The sequence below is a fragment of the Leiobunum rupestre genome, chromosome 6, assembly GCF_980474605.1.
Source record: "Leiobunum rupestre chromosome 6, qqLeiRupe1.1.hap1, whole genome shotgun sequence".
Lineage (NCBI taxonomy): Eukaryota > Metazoa > Arthropoda > Arachnida > Opiliones > Sclerosomatidae > Leiobunum > Leiobunum rupestre.
In genome coordinates, this window is record NC_143389.1 from 2,122,262 (window position 1) to 2,147,568 (window position 25,307).

The following is a 25,307-nucleotide window of genomic DNA, read 5'->3' on the forward strand; positions in this document are numbered from 1 at the left end:
ACCGCCGTTTCGAAAATTTCGTTTACATTGGAGGCGCCGGGCATCGATCCCGGTACCTCTCGCATGCTAAGCGAGCGCTCTACCATCTGACCTACGACCCCTGTTTACCATAGTAATTTAATGTTTAGTCGAGTAAGACCACCGTTCCGAAAATTTCGTTTACATTGGAGGCGCCGGGCATCGACCCCGTTACCTCTACCATCTGAGCTACGCCCCCTGTTTACCATAGTAATTAAATGTTTAGTCGAGTAAGACCGCCGTTTCGAAAATTTCGTTTACATTGGAGGCGCCGGGCATCGATCCCGGTACCTCTCGCATGCTAAGCGAGCGCTCTACCATCTGACCTACGACCCCTGATTACCATAGTAATTTAATGTTTAGTCGAGTAAGACCACCGTTCCGAAAATTTCGTTTACATTGGAGGCGCCGGGCATCGATCCCGGTACCTCTCGCATGCTTAGCGAACGCTCTACCATCTTAGCTACGCCCCCTGTTTACCATAGTAATTAAATGTTTAGTCGAGTAAGACCGCCGTTCCGAAAATTTCGTTTACATTGGAGGCGCCGGGCATCGATCCCGGTACCTCTCGCATGCTAAGCGAGCGCTCTACCATCTGAGCTACGCCCCCTGTTTAACATAGTAATTAAATGTTTAGTCGAGTAAGACCGCCGTTTCGAAAATTTCGTTTACATTGGAGGCGCCGGGCATCGATCCCGGTACCTCTCGCATGCCAGGCGAGCGCTCTACCATCTGAGCTACGCCCCCTGTTTACCATAGTAATTAAATGTTTAGTCGAGTAAGACCGCCGTTCTGAAAATTTCGTTTACATTGGAGGCGCCGGGCATCGACCCCGTTACCTCTGGCATGCTAAGCGAGCGCTCTACCATCTGAGCTACGCCCCCTGTTTACCATAGTAATTAAATGTTTAGTCGAGTAAGACCGCCGTTTCGAAAATTTCGTTTACATTGGAGGCGCCGGGCATCGATCCCGGTACCTCTCGCATGCTAAGCGAGCGCTCTACCATCTGACCTACGACCCCTGTTTACCATAGTAATTTAATGTTTAGTCGAGTAAGACCACCGTTCCGAAAATTTCGTTTACATTGGAGGCGCCGGGCATCGACCCCGTTACCTCTGGCATGCTAAGCGAGCGCTCTACCATCTGAGCTACGCCCCCTGTTTACCATAGTAATTAAATGTTTAGTCGAGTAAGACCGCCGTTTCGAAAATTTCGTTTACATTGGAGGCGCCGGGCATCGATCCCGGTACCTCTCGCATGCTAAGCGAGCGCTCTACCATCTGACCTACGACCCCTGATTACCATAGTAATTTAATGTTTAGTCGAGTAAGACCACCGTTCCGAAAATTTCGTTTACATTGGAGGCGCCGGGCATCGATCCCGGTACCTCTCGCATGCTAAGCGAGCGCTCTACCATCTGAGCTACGCCCCCTGTTTAACATAGTAATTAAATGTTTAGTCGAGTAAGACCGCCGTTTCGAAAATTTCGTTTACATTGGAGGCGCCGGGCATCGATCCCGGTACCTCTCGCATGCTAAGCGAGCGCTCTACCATCTGAGCTACGCCCCCTGTTTAACATAGTTATTAAATGTTTAGTCGAGTAAGACCGCCGTTCCGAAAATTTTGTTTACATTGGAGGCGCCGGGCATCGATCCCGGTACCTCTCGCATGCTAAGCGAGCGCTCTACCATCTGAGCTACGCCCCCTGTTTAACATAGTTATTAAATGTTTAGTCGAGGAAGACCGCCGTTCCGAAAATTTCGTTTACATTGGAGGCGCCGGGCATCGATCCCGGTACCTCTCGCATGCTAAGCGAGCGCTCTACCATCTGAGCTACGCCCCCTGTTTACCATAGTAATTAAATGTTTAGTCGATTAAGACCGCCGTTCCGAAAATTTCGTTTACATTGGAGGCGCCGGGCATCGATCCCGTTACCTCTCGCATGCTAAGCGAGCGCTCTACCATCTGAGCTACGCCCCCTGTTTAACATAGTAATTAAATGTTTAGTCGAGTAAGACAGCCGTTCCGAAAATTTCGTTTACATTGGCATCGATCCCGGTACCTCTCGCATACTAAGCGAGCGCTCTACCATCTGAGCTACGCCCCCTGTTTAACATAGTTATTAAATGTTTAGTCGAGTAAGACCGCCGTTCCGAAAATTTCGTTTACATTGGAGGCGCCGGGCATCGATCCCGGTACGTCTCGCATGCTAAGCGAGCGCTCTACCATCTGAGCTACGCCCCCTGTTTACCATAGTAATTAAATGTTTAGTCGAGTAAGACCGCCGTTCTGAAAATTTCGTTTACATTGGAGGCGCCGGGCATCGATCCCGTTACCTCTGGCATGCTAAGCGAGCGCTCTACCATCTGAGCTACGCCCCCTGTTTACCATAGTAATTAAATGTTTAGTCGAGTAAGACCACCGTTCCGAAAATTTCGTTTACATTGGAGGCGCCGGACATCGATCCCGGTACCTCTCGCATGCTTAGCGAACGCTCTACCATCTAAGCTACGCCCCCTGGTTACCATAGTAATTAAATGTTTAGTCGAGTAAGACAGCCGTTCCGAAAATTTCGTTTACAATGGCATCGATCCCGGTACCTCTCGCATGCTAAGCGAGCGCTCTACCATCTGAGCTACGCCCCCTGTTTACCATAGTAATTAAATGTTTAGTCGAGTAAGACCGCCGTTCCGAAAATTTCGTTTACAATGGCATCGATCCCGGTACCTCTGGCATGCTAAGCGAGCGCTCTACCATCTGAGCTACGCCCCCTGTTTACCATAGTAATTAAATGTTTAGTCGAGTAAGACCGCCGTTCTGAAAATTTCGTTTACATTGGAGGCGCCGGGCATCGACCCCGTTACCTCTGGCATGCTAAGCGAGCGCTCTACCATATGAGCTACGCCCCCTGTTTACCATAGTAATTAAATGTTTAGTCGAGTAAGACCGCCGTTTCGAAAATTTCGTTCACATTGGAGGCGCCGGGCATCGATCCCGGTACCTCTCGCATGCTAAGCGAGCGCTCTACCATCTGACCTACGACCCCTGTTTACCATAGTAATTTAATGTTTAGTCGAGTAAGACCGCCGTTCTGAAAATTTCGTTTACATTGGAGGCGCCGGGCATCGATCCCGGTACCTCTCGCATGTTTAGCGAACGCTCTACCATCTGAGCTACGCCACCTGTTTACCATAGTAATTAAATGTTTAGTCGAGTAAGACCGCCGTTCCGAAAATTTCGTTTACATTGGAGGCGCCGGGCATCGATCCCGGTACCTCTCGCATGCTAAGCGAGCGCTCTACCATCTGACCTACGACCCCTGATTACCATAGTAATTTAATGTTTAGTCGAGTAAGACCACCGTTCCGAAAATTTCGTTTACATTGGAGGCGCCGGGCATCGATCCCGGTACCTCTCGCATGCTAAGCGAGCGCTCTACCATCTGAGCTACGCCCCCTGTTTAACATAGTAATTAAATGTTTAGTCGAGTAAGACCGCCGTTTCGAAAATTTCGTTTACATTGGAGGCGCCGGGCATCGATCCCGGTACCTCTCGCATGCTAAGCGAGCGCTCTACCATCTGAGCTACGCCCCCTGTTTAACATAGTTATTAAATGTTTAGTCGAGTAAGACCGCCGTTCCGAAAATTTTGTTTACATTGGAGGCGCCGGGCATCGATCCCGGTACCTCTCGCATGCTAAGCGAGCGCTCTACCATCTGAGCTACGCCCCCTGTTTAACATAGTTATTAAATGTTTAGTCGAGTAAGACCGCCGTTCCGAAAATTTCGTTTACATTGGAGGCGCCGGGCATCGATCCCGGTACCTCTCGCATGCTAAGCGAGCGCTCTACCATCTGAGCTACGCCCCCTGTTTACCATAGTAATTAAATGTTTAGTCGATTAAGACCGCCGTTCCGAAAATTTCGTTTACATTGGAGGCGCCGGGCATCGATCCCGTTACCTCTCGCATGCTAAGCGAGCGCTCTACCATCTGAGCTACGCCCCCTGTTTAACATAGTAATTAAATGTTTAGTCGAGTAAGACAGCCGTTCCGAAAATTTCGTTTACATTGGCATCGATCCCGGTACCTCTCGCATACTAAGCGAGCGCTCTACCATCTGAGCTACGCCCCCTGTTTAACATAGTTATTAAATGTTTAGTCGAGTAAGACCGCCGTTCCGAAAATTTCGTTTACATTGGAGGCGCCGGGCATCGATCCCGGTACGTCTCGCATGCTAAGCGAGCGCTCTACCATCTGAGCTACGCCCCCTGTTTACCATAGTAATTAAATGTTTAGTCGAGTAAGACCGCCGTTCTGAAAATTTCGTTTACATTGGAGGCGCCGGGCATCGATCCCGTTACCTCTGGCATGCTAAGCGAGCGCTCTACCATCTGAGCTACGCCCCCTGTTTACCATAGTAATTAAATGTTTAGTCGAGTAAGACCACCGTTCCGAAAATTTCGTTTACATTGGAGGCGCCGGACATCGATCCCGGTACCTCTCGCATGCTTAGCGAACGCTCTACCATCTAAGCTACGCCCCCTGGTTACCATAGTAATTAAATGTTTAGTCGAGTAAGACAGCCGTTCCGAAAATTTCGTTTACAATGGCATCGATCCCGGTACCTCTCGCATGCTAAGCGAGCGCTCTACCATCTGAGCTACGCCCCCTGTTTACCATAGTAATTAAATGTTTAGTCGAGTAAGACCGCCGTTCCGAAAATTTCGTTTACAATGGCATCGATCCCGGTACCTCTGGCATGCTAAGCGAGCGCTCTACCATCTGAGCTACGCCCCCTGTTTACCATAGTAATTAAATGTTTAGTCGAGTAAGACCGCCGTTTCGAAAATTTCGTTCACATTGGAGGCGCCGGGCATCGATCCCGGTACCTCTCGCATGCTAAGCGAGCGCTCTACCATCTGACCTACGACCCCTGTTTACCATAGTAATTTAATGTTTAGTCGAGTAAGACCGCCGTTCTGAAAATTTCGTTTACATTGGAGGCGCCGGGCATCGATCCCGGTACCTCTCGCATGTTTAGCGAACGCTCTACCATCTGAGCTACGCCACCTGTTTACCATAGTAATTAAATGTTTAGTCGAGTAAGACCGCCGTTCCGAAAATTTCGTTTACATTGGAGGCGCCGGGCATCGATCCCGGTACCTCTCGCATGCTAAGCGAGCGCTCTACCATCTGAGCTACGCCCCCTGTTTACCATAGTAATTAAATGTTTAGTCGAGTAAGACCGCCGTTCTGAAAATTTCGTTTACATTGGAGGCGCCGGGCATCGATCCCGTTACCTCTGGCATGCTAAGCGAGCGCTCTACCATCTGAGCTACGCCCCCTGTTTACCATAGTAATTAAATGTTTAGTCGAGTAAGACCACCGTTCCGAAAATTTCGTTTACATTGGAGGCGCCGGACATCGATCCCGTTACCTCTGGCATGCTAAGCGAGCGCTCTACCATCTGAGCTACGCCCCCTGTTTACCATAGTAATTAAATGTTTAGTCGAGTAAGACCACCGTTCCGAAAATTTCGTTTACATTGGAGGCGCCGGACATCGATCCCGGTACCTCTCGCATGCTTAGCGAACGCTCTACCATCTAAGCTACGCCCCCTGGTTACCATAGTAATTAAATGTTTAGTCGAGTAAGACAGCCGTTCCGAAAATTTCGTTTACATTGGCATCGATCCCGGTACCTCTCAAATGCTAAGCGAGCGCTCTACCATCTGAGCTACGCCCCCTGTTTACCATAGTAATTAAATGTTTAGTCGAGTAAGACCGCCGTTTCGAAAATTTCGTTTACATTGGAGGCGCCGGGCATCGATCCCGGTACCTCTCGCATGCTAAGCGAGCGCTCTACCATCTGACCTACGACCCCTGTTTACCATAGTAATTTAATGTTTAGTCGAGTAAGACCACCGTTCCGAAAATATCGTTTACATTGGAGGCGCCGGGCATCGATCCCGGTGGTCTTACTCGACTAAACATTTAATTACTATGGTAAAAAGGGGGCGTAGCTCAGATGGTAGAGCGCTCGCTTAGCATGCGAGAGGTAACGGGATCGATGCCCGGCGCCTCCAATGTAAACGAAATTTAAGGAACGGCGGTCTTACTCAACTAAACATTTAATTTATATGGTAAACAGGGGGCGTAGCTCAGATGGTAGAGCGCTCGCTTAGCATGCGAGAGGTACCGGGATCGATGCCCGGCGCCTCCAATGTAAACGAGATTTTCGGAACGGCTGTCTTACTCGACTAAACATTTAATTACTATAGTAAACAGGGGGCGTAGCTCAGATGGTAGAGCGCTCGCTTAGCATGCGAGAGGTACCGGGATCGGTGCCCGGCGCCTCCAATGTAAACGAGATTTTCGGAACGGCTGTCTTACTCGACTAAACATTTAATTACTATAGTAAACAGGGGGCGTAGCTCAGATGGTAGAGCGCTCGCTTAGCATGCGAGAGGTACCGGGATCGGTGCCCGGCGCCTCCAATGTAAACGAGATTTTCGGAACGGCTGTCTTACTCGACTAAACATTTAATTACTATAGTAAACAGGGGGCGTAGCTCAGATGGTAGAGCGCTCGCTTAGCATGCGAGAGGTACCGGGATCGATGCCCGGCGCCTCCAATGTAAACAAAATTTTCGGAACGGCTGTCTTACTCGACTAAACATTTAATTACTATAGTAAACAGGGGGCGTAGCTCAGATGGTAGAGCGCTCGCTTAGCATGCGAGAGGTACCGGGATCGATGCCCGGCGCCTCCAATGTAAACGAAATTTTCGGAACGGCTGTCTTACTCGACTAAACATTTAATTACTATAGTAAACAGGGGGCGTAGCTCAGATGGTAGAGCGCTCGCTTAGCATGCGAGAGGTACCGGGATCGATGCCCGGCGCCTCCAATGTAAACGAGATTTTCGGAACGGCGGTCTTACTCGACTAAACATTTAATTACTATAGTAAACAGGGGGCGTAGCTCAGATGGTAGAGCGCTCGCTTAGCATGCGAGAGGTACCGGGATCGATGCCCGGCGCCTCCAATGTAAACGAGATTTTCGGAACGGCGGTCTTACTCGACTAAACATTTAATTACTATGGTAAACAGGGGGCGTAGCTTTTGCCGAAACTCTTTCAACATATGGATGACACTACTATCGTATCTACATCTGAGACTGCTATCCCTCCGATATGCGAAATTCTTTCGGATTTTGGTCGGGTTTCGGGTGCTAAATTAAACCCAGCGAAGTGTCAAGCGAAATGGCTTGGTCATTATCACGGTCGGGATCTTCTCGTCTCGCGTGGTATAACTATCTCAAGTGCGCCTTTGAAGATTCTTGGCATTTGGATTGACTTTGACTATGCCAATTTACCTCAACTTCAGTGGGAAGAGCGGTACAGAAAGTTTTGTCGCGTCTTATGTTCTTGGAAGGGTCGTCCTCTATCTATCATGAGGAAAGTCTTAGTGGTTAACGTTTTGGCTGCGTCTACGCTTTGGCATATCTTGAAAGCCGTCGACATTTCTCGGTTTTGGCTCAGCCAATTTCAAGCCGCCATTTTATCATTTATTTGGGGAACCGGTCCTCACCTTGTCGCGTATGACACTCTCGTTCGGCCAACGTTTTTGGGGGGTTTCGGCCTCGTGGATATCCCGACAAAAGTCAAAGCTTTTCGCGTTCGCGAAATCCTTACTCTGTTTGAAGACGCTACTTCGGATTACTATCGGGACCTTTATTCAGCGATCCTTGACCACTATGGGGGCGATTTGGAACTTGGCATTCAAGTCTTCCGATTAACTATTGACTCGCGTCGTGCTGCCGGTCTTCCCGATCGGTACGTTTCAATGCTTCGCGCTTGGGATGATTATTCTCATCTCAGCGGATGGATTTTTCCCCCTCTCTCGGATTTTTTGGACGAACCACTCTTCCTGAATCCGCGATTGAGCTTGTCACGATTCGGTCGTCTCGAATGTCAATCCTTTTCTCGTGCTGGTTTCCGGACCATTCGTGATTTGTGTTACGAGTACGTTCCAGGTTTTTTACCACAGCAAGCGATCATCGATGCTACCGAGGATTCGATAATCAGAATGTCGCAATCCAAAACGATGGACGTCTATAAAGAACTTATCGCTGCTATTCCTCCTGCCTGGGCAACCAAGATTGCGCGGGGTGTGATGAAACCGCGCCGTTTTCCTGTCGCGCCTAATTTCGGGTTATCGGTTGTAACTGCCAATGGTGAAATGATCAAATTCGCTCTTTCGGTCAAGTTTATGTACGATACTTTCGCGACCGGTTTATCTACGGAGTCCACAAATTGGAAATTTTAACCGAGTTTCGCTTTCACTCACACACCTGATGATGCTACCGAACGGTAAGCGAAACTAGTCGTGACCAGCATTTTAAATAAAATGTTCTTTTATATTTTACTATGCAAAAGTGGTTTGATTTTACTTTATTCAGTATTTTAATGCATAGGGTTAGATACACTATATTTATTCTCTTTTATAATTTTTGGAAAGATAACTACTGATTTAAAAAAAACTGTTATTTTTTAGAAAGTTGTAAATTTATTAAGTGCAATTTTTAAACGGGAAAATTTGGATGTATCGTTGTCAATGTTCCTTTAATGAAACTGTATTTCAGGATGTCATATTTCTAAAAAAGTCCACGCAATATTAAAAAGAGAATGTCGGAATAAGCAAAGAAAACTAAATATGGAAATTCCGTCTGACGTAATTATGAATAATCTATTAAATATAGTTTTTAGGTAATTGCAATATTTATCATTATAATAATGTCGAAATTATTTATTTTTTAACAATGGAGACATTTCCTCTTTTATTTTCGTACCCGCTATGATCACATAAAAATGTTATATTTGTATTGTATCGTTTTAGACATGTGAATAAAGATTTTATATAAAAAACGGCGTTGGTCTCCTAGCCCAGGTAGCAAAAACCCGTTATAATAACGTGTTTTAGGAATGTCGAAATAATGTTTTCGAAAACGTTTTCATTCAGTTGAGTATGTCACCAAAAATAATGTTTTTTCGGACGTTTCTGGGACGTTAAAACTACGTTTAATTATTGTGTATTTTAAGTGACAGAAACACCTCAGAAACGTCGAAATTGCGTGGAAAACATGTCGAAATTCGGTTTTTATCATATTGAAATGTGGTTACCAATACGTTAAAGGTTTACTATTTAAATGTCAATATATAGATTTAAAACCGTTTTAGATTCGTTTCAAAACGTTGATATTTGGTTTTTTTCCTGGTCAGAAATCGTAAGGAAAACGAAAGGCAAATGCTATATCGACGTTTTCATGACCATGAAAAAACCCTAAATAATCGTTATTTTCTAAGCATATTAAACGTTTAAAAAAGACAAAAATGGTACGAAAATTATGTTAAAAAAACGTTTTTATTTCGTTAAAAACGTGCATTAAATATAGCATTGTCAGGTACAAAAAAAAGATCGATTCCATCACTAAAGTTAAACTCAATCAGAAGTATTATTTGCGAGATCTGGTTCAGATTCTGATGGTTTTGTAGACAATGGAGAAATAATTGCCTTCTGTTTTTTGGAAATACGTGTGGAAGATTGTTTTAGCCAATCCTTTATAAAATCTTCAACAATAGATTCCGGAACCTTTTTAAATTCAAAATTTGACCTAACTGAGCCTATAAAGAATAAATGTTTGTCAATAATTTTTCACTAACAAAGGTTCGTATGCGTACTTATCACTAAGTCTTTCGATTTTAATTTTTTGAATGCTAATTTCTTATGCCCAGCCCAATTGTAATGTTGCGCAACTTTATCACTCATTAAAGCGCTTAGAATACGTTGTGTTGTATCTCCAACTGTTCTTCCTCCGAGACCACCAAGAAAAGAAACCTATAAGCAGAATGAAAAATTGGGGTTACTAAATACTGTTGCAGCAATATAATTTTGATAAATTTTAGTTCTGGGAGAAAATAATTTGAACAGGTTTACCAAAATCAGTTGGTTGGTTTTCTCATCAAGAAAATTTTCCACGCAATCCAAAGATTCACAAGAATCAACAGGAAGATTCAAATGATCTATATCAAGCTTGGTGCTCTGCGGAGATTTCTCAACTAATAACTTATTTAATGCTCTTCCGTTTGCATCCACTTGGTCCTTAACCTTTTCTAGTTCCATTATAAACTTCCCCATAATTTTCTCATTAATGGCTTCCTTTAATACATTGTGTAATACATTTGCGTTCACTAAATAAAAAAATTCAGATATAAAGAATTTAGCAAAATAATTTCATAATATAACTCTTACTACAACCATGTGCGTCCTTTCCAGAGGCCATGTGTGATGATTTTGTAGTAAAGCTCTCTCGTCTCTCTATTACAAAAAAGGCTTCAATTATACAAGAAGTTAAATTTTAAATAAATATTTTCTCCAAAATGTAGCTTGCCTTTCATTGGAGATAATTCCTTTCGCATAGGGATAACTTTCGATGAACTTGTTTTGCCAGTCAATTTAGAAGGACCTAAAAACATATGCAATACAGTTACAAATATTTAAATAATGTGAGTTAATAGTTTACTTTTGGCAGGACACAGAGGCACTTTAGGTAAAACAAATTCTGCTATTTTCTTGGGTGTTGGGTCTGACTCTTCTATAACAAAAAACCAATATATTTACGAATATATATTTATACATAAACATATCTTCATCACTAGTGTCTGGAAGGATCTCCTCGCGATGGACATGCTGGCGCTTTCTTTTCTCATGTGCACCTATCTTGGACTCGTTGCAGCTTTCAGATTCGGTTCCTACATCAGATTTACTTTCACTTTCAAGTGCCTTTCGTTCAGCAATTTTAAAATCATCTAAAAGTTAGATTTCTCATTATCAAACTGGATAAAAATAATATTAATCTGAAATTTCTTACCAGTTTCATATAATACAGAATTTATTCCATACTTCCTCCAATTATCGCATGGTTCTTCAGATATTAAACAGGCTTTAATGATTCTTGAATTGGTTTTATAAGGGGGCCAATAACAAAGCTTTTTGGGTTCATTGAACCATACTCTGTTAATAACCGCACATTCTGGTTCTCCGGTAGAAGACTTTTCAGTAAATTCTACGACCATATACATAGTTGACAACCTAAGAAAGGTTTCAATTATAAGTTAAAACTATAACTATAGCATTAAAGGTTCTGAAAGCAGAATGAAATAAATTTTAATTATGTTAAAATAGGAAATACCAATAAAATATATAGGGATTGAGTAAAGTAGCTACGAGGTCTTAACAATAAAATATCGAATTTTTAATTGTCATGCAAAAGTGGCACTGAAATGCCAGATGTTACAGAGTCTGGCATAAAGTAGCATTTTTTTAAAAATTGATCAGCTGGCCATGCTTTTAAGCTGGATAAGTTTGAAAGTTTTTCGATACCTAACAAGCTTGATTTCATAGGGTATGTGTACACATCAGAAACGCTTTTATAATACTTCCAATTATATATACTCTAGAGTTAAATTTCACTATATTGCAAATTTGAATGACTTTCCCATCCTTAATTTTGCAACAGTTATTGCCAGGTTTCAATGTTAGGGTAAAACCCCTTACTATCAATTTCTTAAATTGTATACCATTTAAAAATTCGAGAATCGGTCCATCATTATGTTAATATTTTGTCTCAAAATTATTTAGGTAATTTTAACAAGCACTTTCTTTTCTAAATGTTTTTAGTTCTGTTAGTCTATTAACTACTTGTTGTAAAGGTCGGTTTGGACTGCGCACCAGGTTTTTAATTTCACCTAGATAAGATTCAAATGAGAAGGCAGAAAACTTATCGAGACAACCAAATTTTCTAACACTCCCAGCTAAATGTATTAAGTTATGTACATTGTAGACATAAAATCCTTTCCCATAAATCTGTTTGGCACTACAAACAAAACTTCTAAGAAGATTTTCAGCATAACCAAACATTTCATTGGTAGGGTTTTCCCCAGTTAAAATGTAAATAGCACAATGAAACAATTGGAAATGATCGACAAAATTATTTGGTAATATTCCCCTAAATATAACAAATCCAGTGTATAGTATAAACTGACGAAACTCAGTGGCCTTCCATATATCTAGCTCCGAAAAACTTCTTGGTTTGCGAGAAAATTCAACGGGTGTATTTTTCGAAACATTTAACATTTTAGCGGACAACTGTTCTATAAAAGCAGGTTTTTGTTTCATCGTAGACTTGGGTTTCATTAAACTTGAAATAATTCGTCGGGTACAGCCCAAACAAACGAGATGCATGTAATCGATAGGGAAGTCTGAGATCATGTTAATAGGTAGTTGTAAAAACGGAGAAAAAACATTTGGTAAATGATTTTCTTCGTGAGATCTGTTTCGAAAGTTCTCGTTAGTGCGAAGAGGCGCATTGAAATTGTTTAAAATTACTTTATCGAAGTAGCTTCCCTTGTCTACACAATAATCGCATGAGTTATATCCACTATGATTTTTTATACCTTTTAAATATTCTTTTGCGGGAGCATCACAAACGAAAGGCCCTAACTTTATATCATATGAAAAACCATTCAAGGTTAAACCTTCTCTTGTGAGAATAGCTGCTTCAGCTATAAACTTTTGTAAATACACCCCAAGAGGTTTTGGTTTTGAATTCCCATAGAAAATACCGACCACAAATGGCTTACTGTCAACGAGATCTAAACTACGGGCCAATATTGGCCAGAACTGACCGTTAGTGCTTTTATGAACAGGTATTCCATCAATATTAAAAGATACGTTCAATAAAATAATATCTCTATTAACTCCACTCTTTAGTTTGTTAGTAAGGCCATCAGTTAAACCCACGTGGTAATATTCACCATTATCGAGCTGGTCAACTTTAACAGCTTTCTGACTATTTGAACTAAGGAGAGTTCTCGAATCAAGAGGAAGAATGGTTATATGAGGTTTTAAAATTCTGAGAAGCCCATTTATAGCTTCATGACTTATTTTAAAATCCAAAGACCACTCTTTTAAGTTTTCAAACAAATTATCAATGTTACCATCATCATCACAACAAAAACTATCCTCACTATCCGAGTTAAATTTATCAAATGTAATTGAACTATTAATAGCATTGTTTTCCCCACATTCATCGTCGGAGCTCTCATTGAAATCGTGACAGGAGTTTTCACTGTTGAAGTCACTGTGAACTGGTTCATTAAGGATAAAATCACTGTTTTCTTCGTTGTCGTCACTTTGTTCATTTTCCTTTAATTCACGCAAATGCTGCTGTACAGCTTTTGAAACGTTTCTTATTCTTTGACGTTTAGATAAGGTGTACATCTCTTTTTTGTACACAAACTTTAAGGAATTCCTGTTTCAATTCAAACTGAATTCAGGGTGAACATCAGGTTAGTTATCTAAATATATTAGTTAGGGTTATTACTAGAAAAAGCTTCTCAGCTTGATTTTTAAAGAAGGGCAGCCTCAAAGTCTTTAACACGCAGAAACATTTTACCAAAAAATCTTTGATCTCTGAAAGAAACTTCTAAATTGGTCAGCAGTTGGGCCTTCAAGATTTAAAATATCTTAGTTAAGGTTATTACTTAAAAAAGCTTCTCAGCTTCGTTGATTTTTAAAGAAAAGGGCAGCCTCAAAGTCTCAACACGCAGAAACATTTTACCAAATTTGTTTTTATTCTCTGAAAGAAACTTCTAAATTGGTCAGCAGTTGGGCTTTCAAGATATAAATTATCTAAATATATTAGTTAAGGTTATTACTTAAAAAAGCTTCTCAGCTTCGTTGATTTTTAAAGAAAAGGGCAGCCTCAAAGTATCAACACGCAGAAACATTTTACCAAATTTGTTTTTAATCTCTGAAAGAAACTTCTAAATTGGTCAGCAGTTGGGCTTTCAAGATATAAATTATCTAAATATATTAGTTAAGGTTATTACTAAGAAAAAGCTTCTCAGCTTCGTTGATTTTTAAAGAAAAGGGCAGCCTCAAAGTCTCAACACGCAGAAACATTTTATCAAATTTGTTTTTAATCTCTGAAAAAAACTTCTAAATTGGTCAGCAGTTGGGCTTTCAAGATATAAATTATCTAAATATATTAGTTAAGGTTATTACTTAAAAAAGCTTCTCAGCTTCGTTGATTTTTAAAGAAAAGGGCAGCCTCAAAGTCTCAACACGCAGAAACATTTTACCAAATTTGTTTTTATTCTCTGAAAGAAACTTCTAAATTGGTCAGCAGTTGGGCTTTCAAGATATAAATTATCTAAATATATTAGTTAAGGTTATTACTTAAAAAAGCTTCTCAGCTTCGTTGATTTTTAAAGAAAAGGGCAGCCTCAAAGTATCAACACGCAGAAACATTTTACCAAATTTGTTTTTAATCTCTGAAAGAAACTTCTAAATTGGTCAGCAGTTGGGCTTTCAAGATATAAATTATCTAAATATATTAGTTAAGGTTATTACTTAAAAAAGCTTCTCAGCTTCGTTGATTTTTAAAGAAAAGGGCAGCCTCAAAGTCTCAACACGCAGAAACATTTTACCAAATTTGTTTTTATTCTCTGAAAGAAACTTCTAAATTGGTCAGCAGTTGGGCTTTCAAGATATAAATTATCTAAATATATTAGTTAAGGTTATTACTTAAAAAAGCTTCTCAGCTTCGTTGATTTTTAAAGAAAAGGGCAGCCTCAAAGTATCAACACGCAGAAACATTTTACCAAATTTGTTTTTAATCTCTGAAAGAAACTTCTAAATTGGTCAGCAGTTGGGCTTTCAAGATATAAATTATCTAAATATATTAGTTAAGGTTATTACTAAGAAAAAGCTTCTCAGCTTCGTTGATTTTTAAAGAAAAGGGCAGCCTCAAAGTCTCAACACGCAGAAACATTTTATCAAATTTGTTTTTAATCTCTGAAAAAAACTTCTAAATTGGTCAGCAGTTGGGCTTTCAAGATATAAATTATCTAAATATATTAGTTAAGGTTATTACTTAAAAAAGCTTCTCAGCTTCGTTGATTTTTAAAGAAAAGGGCAGCCTCAAAGTCTCAACACGCAGAAACATTTTACCAAATTTGTTTTTATTCTCTGAAAGAAACTTCTAAATTGGTCAGCAGTTGGGCTTTCAAGATATAAATTATCTAAATATATTAGTTAAGGTTATTACTTAAAAAAGCTTCTCAGCTTCGTTGATTTTTAAAGAAAAGGGCAGCCTCAAAGTATCAACACGCAGAAACATTTTACCAAATTTGTTTTTAATCTCTGAAAGAAACTTCTAAATTGGTCAGCAGTTGGGCTTTCAAGATATAAATTATCTAAATATATTAGTTAAGGTTATTACTTAAAAAAGCTTCTCAGCTTCGTTGATTTTTAAAGAAAAGGGCAGCCTTAAAGTCTCAACACGCAGAAACATTTTACCAAATTTGTTTTTATTCTCTGAAAGAAACTTCTAAATTGGTCAGCAGTTGGGCTTTCAAGATATAAATTATCTAAATATATTAGTTAAGGTTATTACTTAAAAAAGCTTCTCAGCTTCGTTGATTTTTAAAGAAAAGGGCAGCCTCAAAGTATCAACACGCAGAAACATTTTACCAAATTTGTTTTTAATCTCTGAAAGAAACTTCTAAATTGGTCAGCAGTTGGGCTTTCAAGATATAAATTATCTAAATATATTAGTTAAGGTTATTACTAAGAAAAAGCTTCTCAGCTTCGTTGATTTTTAAAGAAAAGGGCAGCCTCAAAGTCTCAACACGCAGAAACATTTTATCAAATTTGTTTTTAATCTCTGAAAGAAACTTCTAAATTAGTCAGCAATTTGGCTTTCAAAATTTAAATTAACTAAATATAAGTTAGGGTTTCATCAAATATTTTTCTAATCTCTGAAATAAACTTTCAATTTGGTCAGCAGTTGCGGCTTTCCTGTATATATTACTTAGGGTTACTAGCCAAAAAAAACACTTCAGTAAACAGGAAAACCAGTAGGGATAGCACAAAGTAAAAATATACCCAACTGTTTTTAAAGGCTGAATTCAACGGAATAATACCATAGCAATAAATTATAAAATCAGTGAGCATTTCAGTTGAGAAATATGAGTCAAATTGGCCTGATGTTGGTTCGAAAAATGTTAGTCCTACTTTTATAGCCTTGACCTAAACACATGCCATCCATAACCAATATTTATTATAATTATCGTTTTAAGCTTAAGATTATACGAATTAAGAAGGAAAAATAAATTAAACTGTTTAAACTTACCGTTTATCACGCTCCAAAATCGGTATTCCCTCGTGGATTTTTAGAAAATCGTGGAATGTTCCGCTGTATTCTGTAGAAGTAGGACTCCACTCGACGGTTAACTTTGTGTATATCACAGAAGGTTAGGTCTAATTATAGTTAGGCTTTGACCTAAACCATCAATAACAAATATATATTTGAATTATAACTTTCAGATTATAAGAATTAAGAAGGAAAAATAAATTAATCAAATAAAACTTACCGTTTATCACCATCCAAAAATTTTTACTCCCTCGTGGATTTTTTGAAAATCGTGGTCCTCGTGGAATGTTTCGCAGTATTCTGATTTTTGTAGTACTAGGGGTAAGACCAGTGTTTCCACTCCACTGTTAAATTTTTTACCCTATTTTAAGTGCGGAAATTCTAGTTTACGCCGCAAAATTTCCCGCCGTAACACATCACATAAAGACTCTACTTTCCCGTCCGTCTTGAAGGCCATAAACAGCGTTGCCAGATTTTTCTGACCGAAATATTGTAGAAAGGGTAATTAACTATAGTACAACCATATAAATTATGGTACTTTTAATTAAAAGTGTTGCAATATAAAAGTACCGGTAACTTCATAATATTGTTTTGAGAAATTGACCGAGTGTGACGTTGAAAAAACAGTTGAGACACGTACGAATCTTTTATAGAAAAGTCTAGTAAGAATTAATAAAGAGTTTTTTTACGATTTTATATTGAAGTTACGTACATTTCTTAATATATAGTTGCATCAAAAATATTGTTTTAAATGATATTTTTCGGCAATTTGGCGGAGTCTTACAATAGCTATTTTGCTATTTGAATTTTGGTGGTGTTAATGGTGAATGGCGAAATAAATTGAGTGATTATACTTTCCCCCTTTTATTTGTTTTTATTTACACTGAAAATCGATATAATTTACTATATACGACCGGTTGTTTCAAAAAGAAATATTACTACGACTCACAACAGTGATCTTACTAATCTTTATTTCGATATCATGCGAATACTATATTTTCATCAGTTTAATAAAGTTACAAACACATCAATATAGTAACTCGTTTTTTAAGCGTTGTAAAATCGAGTTGTTTATACGAAAATAATAGTGTGTTCAGAACACCATTTATTATCGTTTGAAAAACGTGTCAATTTCTACCATACTAAAACGTTACTATTAGCTCGTTTTTTAAACGTCACACAATCGTTAATTTTTGTACGAAAATAATATCAAGTTCATAACACCATATGTCATCGTTTGAAAAACGTACCAATTTCTACCTAAAAAAAACGTTACTATTAGCTCGTTTTTTAAACGTCGCAAAATCGCGAGTGTTTGTACGAAAATAACATCGTGTCCAGAACGCCATATATCATCGTTTGAAAAACGTGTCAATTTCTACCCCACAAAAACGTTACTATTAGCTCGTTTTTTAAACGTCGCAAAATCGCGAGTGTTTGTACGAAAATAACATCGTGTCCAGAACGCCATATTTCATCGTTTGAAAAACGTGTCAATTTCTACCCCACAAAAACGTTACTATTAGCTCGTTTTTTAAACGTCGCAAAATCGATAATTTTGGTACGAAAATAATATCGTATTCAGAACACCCCATTTCATCGCTTATAAAACGTATCAATTGCTACCGCACAAAAACGTTACTAATAACTCGTATTGTAAACGTCACTGATTCGTTTTTTTTGTATGAAAATATTTTCGTGTGGAAAATACTCTTTTTCGCCGTTTTTGAAACGTTGAAAAAATACCGAAAACGTTATTTCAACGGAAATAACGAAATTTCAATCAGATTTAAACGTCTTTTTGCTACCTGGGCGGGATCGATGCCCGGCGCCTCCAACGTAAACGTAATTTTCGGAGCGGCGGTCTTACTCGAATAAACATTTAATTAAAACGGTAAACAGGGGGCGTAGCTCAGACGGTAGAGCGCTCGCTTAGCATGCGAGAGGGACCGGGATCGATGCCCGGCGCCTCCAACGTAAACGTAATTTTCGGAGCGGCGGTCTTACTCGAATAAACATTTAATTAAAACGGTAAACCGGGGGCGTAGCTCAGACGGTAGAGCGCTCGCTTAGCATGCGAGAGGGACCGGGATCGATGCCCGGCGCCTCCAACGTAAACGTAATTTTCGGAGCGGCGGTCTTACTCGAATAAACATTTAATTAAAACGGTAACCAGGGGGCGTAGCTCAGACGGTAGAGCGCTCGCTTAGCATGCGAGAGGGACCGGTATCCATGCCCGGCGCCTCCAACGTAAACGTAATTTTCGGAGCGGCGGTCTTACTCGAATAAACATTTAATTAAAACGGTATACAGGGGGCGTAGCTCAGACGGTAGAGCGCTCGCTTAGCATGCGAGAGGGACCGGTATCCATGCCCGGCGCCTCCAACGTAAACGTAATTTTCGGAGCGGCGGTTTTACTCGAATAAACATTTAATTACAACGGTAAACAGGGGGCGTAGCTCAGACGGTAGAGCGCTCGCTTAGCATGCGAGAGGGACCGGGATCGATGCCCGGCGTCTCCAACGTAAACGTAATTTTCGGAGCGGCGGTCTTACTCGAATAAACATTTAATTAAAACGGTAAACAGGGGGCGTAGCTCAGATGCGATTCGCGTTTGGTTTTTTGGAGAGTGCGGTTCGTTTTTCTTTGCTCTCCTCGTCTTCTCGCTAAGCCTTAGTTTCGGTTCTTTCTCTAACATTTTGTTTGTTTAATTTAAAATTTACTAATTCGCGCAGTTTATTTTTCGTTTTTCGTGCCCTCCTGGGTTTTCTTCTGAAATCCAGGATGGATATTTTAAAGCGCTCCGTTTTTGTGGAGTGTGAAGTTAAAGGGCTACATTCTGCATGACCCCGCAAGTAAGAAGGGAAACGCCTACTTGCTTCGGCCCTACCATTCGACGAGAGCTCTCTGATTTCCCTCTTCTTTCCCCTCTTGCTTGGCCAATTGAAGGGCTGCTTTAGTGTGACGTATTTCTTGTTTAGAATTCCCAACTTCCCGTGAAAATTTTCCCACATTTTTAATATTATTTGTAAAGTGAAGTTTGCCGCAACTGCAAGGGGAGTTATTGCTGCTGTCGTGGGAATTGAAGCGATAGGCTTAGCGGAAGAAGTAGAAATTTATAACGAAGGTAGCATGGAATTGAGAATGTTGAGCTAAGAGCATTATTGGAGAAGCAGGTATTTAATATGTACGTTACAATCGTTTAACAAAGGTTTTAATTGGCGTTATTTTTTACAGATAAGGCTCTTTTCAACGTGTTTTGTCTAATAACCACGAAACTGGGCTACGTTCAGTAACTCTCATCAACACATGCGGCTTTCCGGTTCAAAATTATAAAATTGAAGAGCCAATTGTACAATAGTCTTTGTAAATTATGATTAAATTATTAATTTGGAAATACAAATATATTTATTTGCAGATGCATACTACCGAATGAACTCTGCGCACATCAATAATACACATTCGCATGCATATTTTGCTGAAATCTTTGCACGTTGGCTTAGTGTCCTAACCCACAAGGGCTGGGGCTTAAATATACGTCAACACGAATGATATTTACTGTTATGATTTTTCATTTGATGTTAGGGCCGATGTGTCGATGGAATATAATTTTATCCTGCTGTCTCTTGCATAATTTTCCGAACTTTGAAAAATTTCCCCCGTCCTGTTACAATTGGCAAGAATGTTTTTCAATCAAGAGCACTAAACTCAGTTAATTCATTAGCATTATACTTAAAGGTAATATTTATTTTATCACAATTGCTTTTTACTTAAAAATTTTTCCCTACTCCAGAAGCTTCATTTATCTTCCGAATGTCTCATTCTCTCTGGATGCAGTCAGATTGAAAAGGCTCAATGTAACAATTAACAATTATCTCCTCGCATCATTACCACTCTTTATATATTGCAGATTTTTCACAGAAAGCCCCTATTCGGATGTAAATACTACCAGGTACTCCTCCGTACGACAATTATGCAATAATATGTACAAGTGTTTTCTTTTAAGTGGTTCATTTTTAAGTATGTCTGGATATTATTCGCCACCAGTATTGTTATTTATTGCATCAGATTTTAGGTTGTTCCACTGTTGTAAAATCAGATGAGGAAATTTTGGGGTCTAGCAAAGCTGATTAACCACGAGTGCAACTGTTTCCCATTCTGCTTATAGTTATGAGCACTGCTTTTATGCCGCTGAAGCTTTTCACATTTTTGTTCCTTAAGATGGGGAATAGAGGCTTCCACTTCCTCCGCAGTATATGAAGGGTCTTCATCACCCATTTTTAAACAAATGCTTAGTGCTTACGAAAATATTTCACAAAACCGAACTGAGTCAAATATTTATTACACAAATTTCTACACATTTTCCAAACAATACTAAAAATCTCTATTTATTTTTGTGATTGGGAGAAAAGCCTGTAGGGATGGCGAATGGGTGAGCAGTTATTTCCATAAGTGGATTTAAGAGCCTTCCCTATTTGAATACAGCCAATTATAGCAACATAAATAGTATAATTATCACCACCACCTACATTTGGCTCTTGGAAAAGAGCTCCAGCCACTAAGTAACTACTGATAATACAATCACTAGTTCGCTACTCCTACAGGTTCCTATTTCGATATGGCTTATAGGTGCATAATTTTATATGGCGTACAGGTTCATAATTCTTGCTAGAATATAATTCCATAAAGTAAACGAACTTAAGAATATTCGTCACTTGTTGGTAACTTCACGAAATTCTTCTTCCGTTTTTCCCGCGCAACTGAGTGGTCAAAGTTGGCTGTAGTTTTATATAAATTTTATTCAATAAATTGTACACTAAAGCTGAATATGTAATAAAAATATTGTAAAATAAGTATTTTTTCTGTTTTAATTTCAAACTAGATTACCATGGAAGCAGAAATGCATGTATTTCTGATGAAAGGCTATTTTTAATTATTGTTATTTTTCTAAAAGATGTTTTTCTAAAGTTAATGAAATTTAAAATAGATGGCATTGTTTTAGGGCTATTACTTTTTGGTTTGTAAGAAGATGGCATTACAAAAGTTTGGAATAAAAAATGAAAAATAGATGGTATTGCAAATTTTCTTCAATAAAATAACACTAGATGACACTGTACGCTTAATTTTGGAGTAGGGGGGCGTTTTAACGTTAATTCCGGAACAGGGGTCATCAAGAGTCATGTCCCACTAGTGACGTCGCTGCAGCCCTTCAATTGGCCAAGCAAGAGGGGAAGAAGAGAGAAATCAGTGACCTCTCGTCGAATGGTAGGGCCGAAGCAAGTAGGCGTTTCCCTTCTTACTTGCGGGGTCATGCAGAATACGGCCGAAAGAAGTTTCGAAGCAGGAAATATTGACGGCATGTATTTTGGATTACGGGCCTAATTCGGTTTCGTCGGTTGTTGCTACGGACGGTGGCTATTACGTCACCTTCTTTCGCCAGGATGACGCCGATCTTTGTCTGGATGCTGATCTTCAGGTGGGCGACAAGCGTTTTGATGTGTCTGGGATTGCGAGGAAGACAGTCATTGTTAATATCTTTGGCTTACCAGAATTTGTGAGTGATGAGGCTGTTAAAGAAAAATTGGAGAGCTTATTATGCGAGATTAAAGGGGAAATACTTTGGCGTAAAAATGACGAAGGTGTTTATTTTGGTCTCCGGTCGGTCAAGGTTCGTCTTGCCGAATGCGTTAGTTCCTTACCGTACGGCTTAAAAATAAAGGACGTTCTTGGTCGGGAGACTTTTTACCGAGTTCGTCATAACTCCCAGAGTAAAGTTTGTAATGGGTGTCTTTCATCCAGCCACCTCTACAAGGAATGCCCATCTTTTATTTGTTTTCGATGTAAGAAGCAGGGCCATATGGCTCGGGTCTGCCCCACTCGGTCTACGATTATTGAGTCGAGGGAGACTGACGATGAAGCCAGTTCCGGAATTCTCGGTAATTATCGCTCTAAAGATCATAATGTTCAGGATGTACATATGCCTAATGATACCGGTGCCGCCAAGGGTGGTGACGACGTGGAGAAAAATGAAGTAGCTCTTAGCGTGAAGGACTCGGGTAAACGAGTCCTGCCTTTTACTAGTGGGTCGGACGCTGAAAAACGACAACCTCCACCTAAGAAGTCGAATGTAGTTTCCAAGGATCCGAAGACTCATTCTTCGGACACTCCCGCATCGAAGTCGCTTCCCAGTGTTGTTACCCCCATCCCCACCTCGCATCATGCCGCTAAGAATCGTAACAGTTAACGTCAACGGTCTTCGGAACCTTGACAAGATGAGGGAACTTCTTGTTTTAATAGGCGCGTACGACGTGGTTTTCCTACAGGAGACCCATTGGACGAATGAGTACGTAGGAGTTTTTCGGGACTTTTTCGTGGGCGTGTTTTTTGGGATAATGATCCAGTTACCACTTTTTGCGGCGTAGCGACATGTTTCCGTGCCGGCCTTGGCATTATTCCTTCGCGGGTTTTTCGTAGTGGTTGCGGGCGTTTTTTATCTGTCTCCGCGCTCGTTGACGATTTACCTTTGGATTTTGCGAATATCTACGCGCCGAATGACGCATCGGCGCGAACAGCCTTTTTGTCTACTGCGAAATTATGGTGCTCTATTTTACCTCGTCCGATTATTGCGGGCGATTTTAACGATGTTTTAAGCTATAATCTCGATCGCCGCCCTGCTTCGAAGGCCCGCCCTGTTTGTCAGCCTTCGTCACTTAAATTGTGGTCTGTGGGACTGGATCTTCATGATCCCTGGCGGGCGTGTCACCAAGATCACTTTGATTACACGCGTTCGGGTTTCGTGTACGGGAACTTTGTACTGTCACGTATTGATTATATATTTACCCGCCCTACGGATGCCCATAATTGTTCACGATGTCTTATTTCGCCCATCTCTTTTTCCGATCATAAAGCCGTGTCTCTTGTTTTTGATCCTAGTGGTGTTCAACGCGGGCCTGGGGTTTGGGCATTTAATTCTATTTTACTGGAAAAGGATCGCTTTCGCAACGGCATCCAGCGTATTGTTAATCGGAGTCGCGACACTATAGAGTACCGCGAGAACATATTTAGCTGGTACGAGAACCTTAAAGTCACTATCAAGGACTACGCTATCTTCTATGGTAAAGTTCGCGCTCAGAAGTTACGGAATTCGCGGTCTGCTCTGATAGAGCGGATTTCGGGTCTCGTGGCGCGTTTCGCCAATGATCCGAGCTGCCTGTCGAAATTGTTAGAAGCGAAGCAGTTGCTTGCGGATTTCGATGCTGGGGTAATTCGGGGCCAGGTTCTTCGCGCGAAGGCAGACTTTCAAGAATTGGGAGAGAGACCTACGCGTTATTTTTTGCGTTTGGAGACCCACCGCCAGGGCATTAAGTCAATGGTCGTTTGGTTTCTAGCTCTGGTGAGGTGTTACGTGACGGGGTTCTTATCCGTAACGAAATATTCGAGTTTTACAATGCCCTTTATACCAACGAGCCTATCTGCGAGGAACAGTGTCGCCGTTTTACTGACCTAGTCCGTAACCGTGTTGATGCCGTTGATAGCTCTGCCCTTGAGCAACCGGTTGCTTGAGGGGAAATCGAACACGCCTTGGGTTCTATGAAGAACAATAAGAGTCCGGGTCTTGACGGTTTAACGGTGGAGTTTTGGCGCTTTTTTCTCCCTCTAATCAAAAACGAATATCTCGGTATGGTTCAAACTATCCGCGACCATGGGCACATTCCTCCCAGTATGAAAGTTGGTCTCATAGTTCTTGTGCCGAAAGCTGGTGACTTGTCGCTTTTAAAAAATTGGCGTCCTATTACATTGTTAAACACGGACTATAAAATTTTATCCAAGGTTTTCGCGCTTCGCCTCGCTCGACTGTTACCAAATATTACGTCACCGACTCAGACGGGAGCGGTTCGCGGTCGGGACATTTCTTTCACTACCAGGACTTTGTCGGATGTAACGGAGCTTCTGCGGATTCGTGGGGAAGGTGGTATTCTCGTACAGTTGGACCTCTTGAAAGCTTTCGATCAGGTGTCTTGGCCGTTTTTATTCGCATTATTAGCCTCGATGGGGTTTGGCCCTTTCTTCTGCCGGTGGATTCAAGCTTTTATCGCGGGTTCCAAGGCCTGTGTCAAAATCAACGGTCATTTAACTCCTCTGTTCTCGTTGGGTCGCTCGGTTCGTCAAGGTTGCCCTCTCAGCCCATTGCTGTATATATTAACTTCGGAACCATTGTTTAGCGCGGTGAATCGCCACGACACAATACCGGCACTCCGTCTCTCTGCTCATTCGCTTTTGCCGAAACTCTTTCAACATATGGATGACACTACTATCGTATCTACATCTGAGACTGCTATCCCTCCGATATGCGAAATTCTTTCGGATTTTGGTCAGGCTTCGGGTGCTAAATTAAACCCAGCGAAGTGTCAAGCGAAATGGCTTGGTCTTTATCACGGTCGGGATCTTCTCGTCTCGCGTGGTATAACTATCTCAAGTGCGCCTTTGAAGATTCTCGGCATTTGGATTGACTATGACTATGCTAATTTACCTCAACTTCAGTGGGAAGAGCGGTACAGAAAGTTTTGTCGCGTCTTGCGTTCTTGGAAGGGTCGTCCTCTATCTATCATTGGGAAAGTCTTAGTGGTTAACGTTTTGGCTGCGTCTACGCTTTGGCATATCTTAAAAGCGGTCGACATTTCTCGGTTTTGGCTCAGCCAATTTCAAGCCGCCATTTTATCATTTATTTGGGGAACCGGTCCTCACCTTGTCGCGTATGACACTCTCGTTCGGCCAACGTTTTTGGGGGGTTTCGGCCTCGTGGATATCCCGACAAAAGTCAAAGCTTTTCGCGTTCGCGAAATCCTTACTCTGTTTGAAGACGCTACTTCGGATTACTATCGGGACCTTTATTCAGCGATCCTTGACCACTATGGGGGCGATTTGCAACTTGGCATTCAAGTCTTCCGATTAACTATTGACTCGCGTCGTGCTGCCGGTCTTCCCGATCGGTACGTTTCAATGCTTCGCGC

At 40.8% G+C, this 25,307-nt stretch overlaps 24 non-coding genes across 24 annotated transcripts; 9 read left to right on the top strand and 15 right to left on the bottom strand.

Moving 5' to 3' along the window:
• Positions 1–555: 555 nt before the first annotated feature.
• TRNAA-AGC (transfer RNA alanine (anticodon AGC)) lies at positions 556–628 on the bottom strand. The gene has a single exon. It is a non-coding gene; the product is annotated as a tRNA-Ala (tRNA).
• Positions 629–692: 64 nt separating this feature from the next.
• TRNAA-GGC (transfer RNA alanine (anticodon GGC)) lies at positions 693–765 on the bottom strand. The gene has a single exon. It is a non-coding gene; the product is annotated as a tRNA-Ala (tRNA).
• Positions 766–1,377: 612 nt separating this feature from the next.
• Positions 1,378–1,450, bottom strand: TRNAA-AGC (transfer RNA alanine (anticodon AGC)). Its single transcript has one exon. It is a non-coding gene; the product is annotated as a tRNA-Ala (tRNA).
• A 64-nt stretch (positions 1,451–1,514) lies between these two features.
• On the bottom strand, positions 1,515–1,587 carry TRNAA-AGC (transfer RNA alanine (anticodon AGC)). Its single transcript has one exon. It is a non-coding gene; the product is annotated as a tRNA-Ala (tRNA).
• Positions 1,588–1,651: 64 nt separating this feature from the next.
• On the bottom strand, positions 1,652–1,724 carry TRNAA-AGC (transfer RNA alanine (anticodon AGC)). Its single transcript has one exon. It is a non-coding gene; the product is annotated as a tRNA-Ala (tRNA).
• Positions 1,725–1,788: 64 nt separating this feature from the next.
• Positions 1,789–1,861, bottom strand: TRNAA-AGC (transfer RNA alanine (anticodon AGC)). Its single transcript has one exon. It is a non-coding gene; the product is annotated as a tRNA-Ala (tRNA).
• Positions 1,862–1,925: 64 nt separating this feature from the next.
• Positions 1,926–1,998, bottom strand: TRNAA-AGC (transfer RNA alanine (anticodon AGC)). The gene has a single exon. It is a non-coding gene; the product is annotated as a tRNA-Ala (tRNA).
• A 191-nt stretch (positions 1,999–2,189) lies between these two features.
• TRNAA-AGC (transfer RNA alanine (anticodon AGC)) lies at positions 2,190–2,262 on the bottom strand. Its single transcript has one exon. It is a non-coding gene; the product is annotated as a tRNA-Ala (tRNA).
• Positions 2,263–3,402: 1,140 nt separating this feature from the next.
• TRNAA-AGC (transfer RNA alanine (anticodon AGC)) lies at positions 3,403–3,475 on the bottom strand. Its single transcript has one exon. It is a non-coding gene; the product is annotated as a tRNA-Ala (tRNA).
• A 64-nt stretch (positions 3,476–3,539) lies between these two features.
• On the bottom strand, positions 3,540–3,612 carry TRNAA-AGC (transfer RNA alanine (anticodon AGC)). The gene has a single exon. It is a non-coding gene; the product is annotated as a tRNA-Ala (tRNA).
• Positions 3,613–3,676: 64 nt separating this feature from the next.
• TRNAA-AGC (transfer RNA alanine (anticodon AGC)) lies at positions 3,677–3,749 on the bottom strand. Its single transcript has one exon. It is a non-coding gene; the product is annotated as a tRNA-Ala (tRNA).
• Positions 3,750–3,813: 64 nt separating this feature from the next.
• On the bottom strand, positions 3,814–3,886 carry TRNAA-AGC (transfer RNA alanine (anticodon AGC)). The gene has a single exon. It is a non-coding gene; the product is annotated as a tRNA-Ala (tRNA).
• A 64-nt stretch (positions 3,887–3,950) lies between these two features.
• On the bottom strand, positions 3,951–4,023 carry TRNAA-AGC (transfer RNA alanine (anticodon AGC)). Its single transcript has one exon. It is a non-coding gene; the product is annotated as a tRNA-Ala (tRNA).
• Positions 4,024–4,214: 191 nt separating this feature from the next.
• TRNAA-AGC (transfer RNA alanine (anticodon AGC)) lies at positions 4,215–4,287 on the bottom strand. The gene has a single exon. It is a non-coding gene; the product is annotated as a tRNA-Ala (tRNA).
• Positions 4,288–5,153: 866 nt separating this feature from the next.
• Positions 5,154–5,226, bottom strand: TRNAA-AGC (transfer RNA alanine (anticodon AGC)). The gene has a single exon. It is a non-coding gene; the product is annotated as a tRNA-Ala (tRNA).
• Positions 5,227–6,030: 804 nt separating this feature from the next.
• TRNAA-AGC (transfer RNA alanine (anticodon AGC)) lies at positions 6,031–6,103 on the top strand. Its single transcript has one exon. It is a non-coding gene; the product is annotated as a tRNA-Ala (tRNA).
• A 64-nt stretch (positions 6,104–6,167) lies between these two features.
• Positions 6,168–6,240, top strand: TRNAA-AGC (transfer RNA alanine (anticodon AGC)). Its single transcript has one exon. It is a non-coding gene; the product is annotated as a tRNA-Ala (tRNA).
• A 338-nt stretch (positions 6,241–6,578) lies between these two features.
• On the top strand, positions 6,579–6,651 carry TRNAA-AGC (transfer RNA alanine (anticodon AGC)). Its single transcript has one exon. It is a non-coding gene; the product is annotated as a tRNA-Ala (tRNA).
• Positions 6,652–6,715: 64 nt separating this feature from the next.
• TRNAA-AGC (transfer RNA alanine (anticodon AGC)) lies at positions 6,716–6,788 on the top strand. The gene has a single exon. It is a non-coding gene; the product is annotated as a tRNA-Ala (tRNA).
• A 64-nt stretch (positions 6,789–6,852) lies between these two features.
• On the top strand, positions 6,853–6,925 carry TRNAA-AGC (transfer RNA alanine (anticodon AGC)). Its single transcript has one exon. It is a non-coding gene; the product is annotated as a tRNA-Ala (tRNA).
• A 64-nt stretch (positions 6,926–6,989) lies between these two features.
• On the top strand, positions 6,990–7,062 carry TRNAA-AGC (transfer RNA alanine (anticodon AGC)). The gene has a single exon. It is a non-coding gene; the product is annotated as a tRNA-Ala (tRNA).
• An 11,135-nt stretch (positions 7,063–18,197) lies between these two features.
• TRNAA-AGC (transfer RNA alanine (anticodon AGC)) lies at positions 18,198–18,270 on the top strand. Its single transcript has one exon. It is a non-coding gene; the product is annotated as a tRNA-Ala (tRNA).
• Positions 18,271–18,334: 64 nt separating this feature from the next.
• TRNAA-AGC (transfer RNA alanine (anticodon AGC)) lies at positions 18,335–18,407 on the top strand. Its single transcript has one exon. It is a non-coding gene; the product is annotated as a tRNA-Ala (tRNA).
• A 338-nt stretch (positions 18,408–18,745) lies between these two features.
• TRNAA-AGC (transfer RNA alanine (anticodon AGC)) lies at positions 18,746–18,818 on the top strand. The gene has a single exon. It is a non-coding gene; the product is annotated as a tRNA-Ala (tRNA).
• The last annotated feature ends 6,489 nt before the right edge of the window (positions 18,819–25,307 follow it).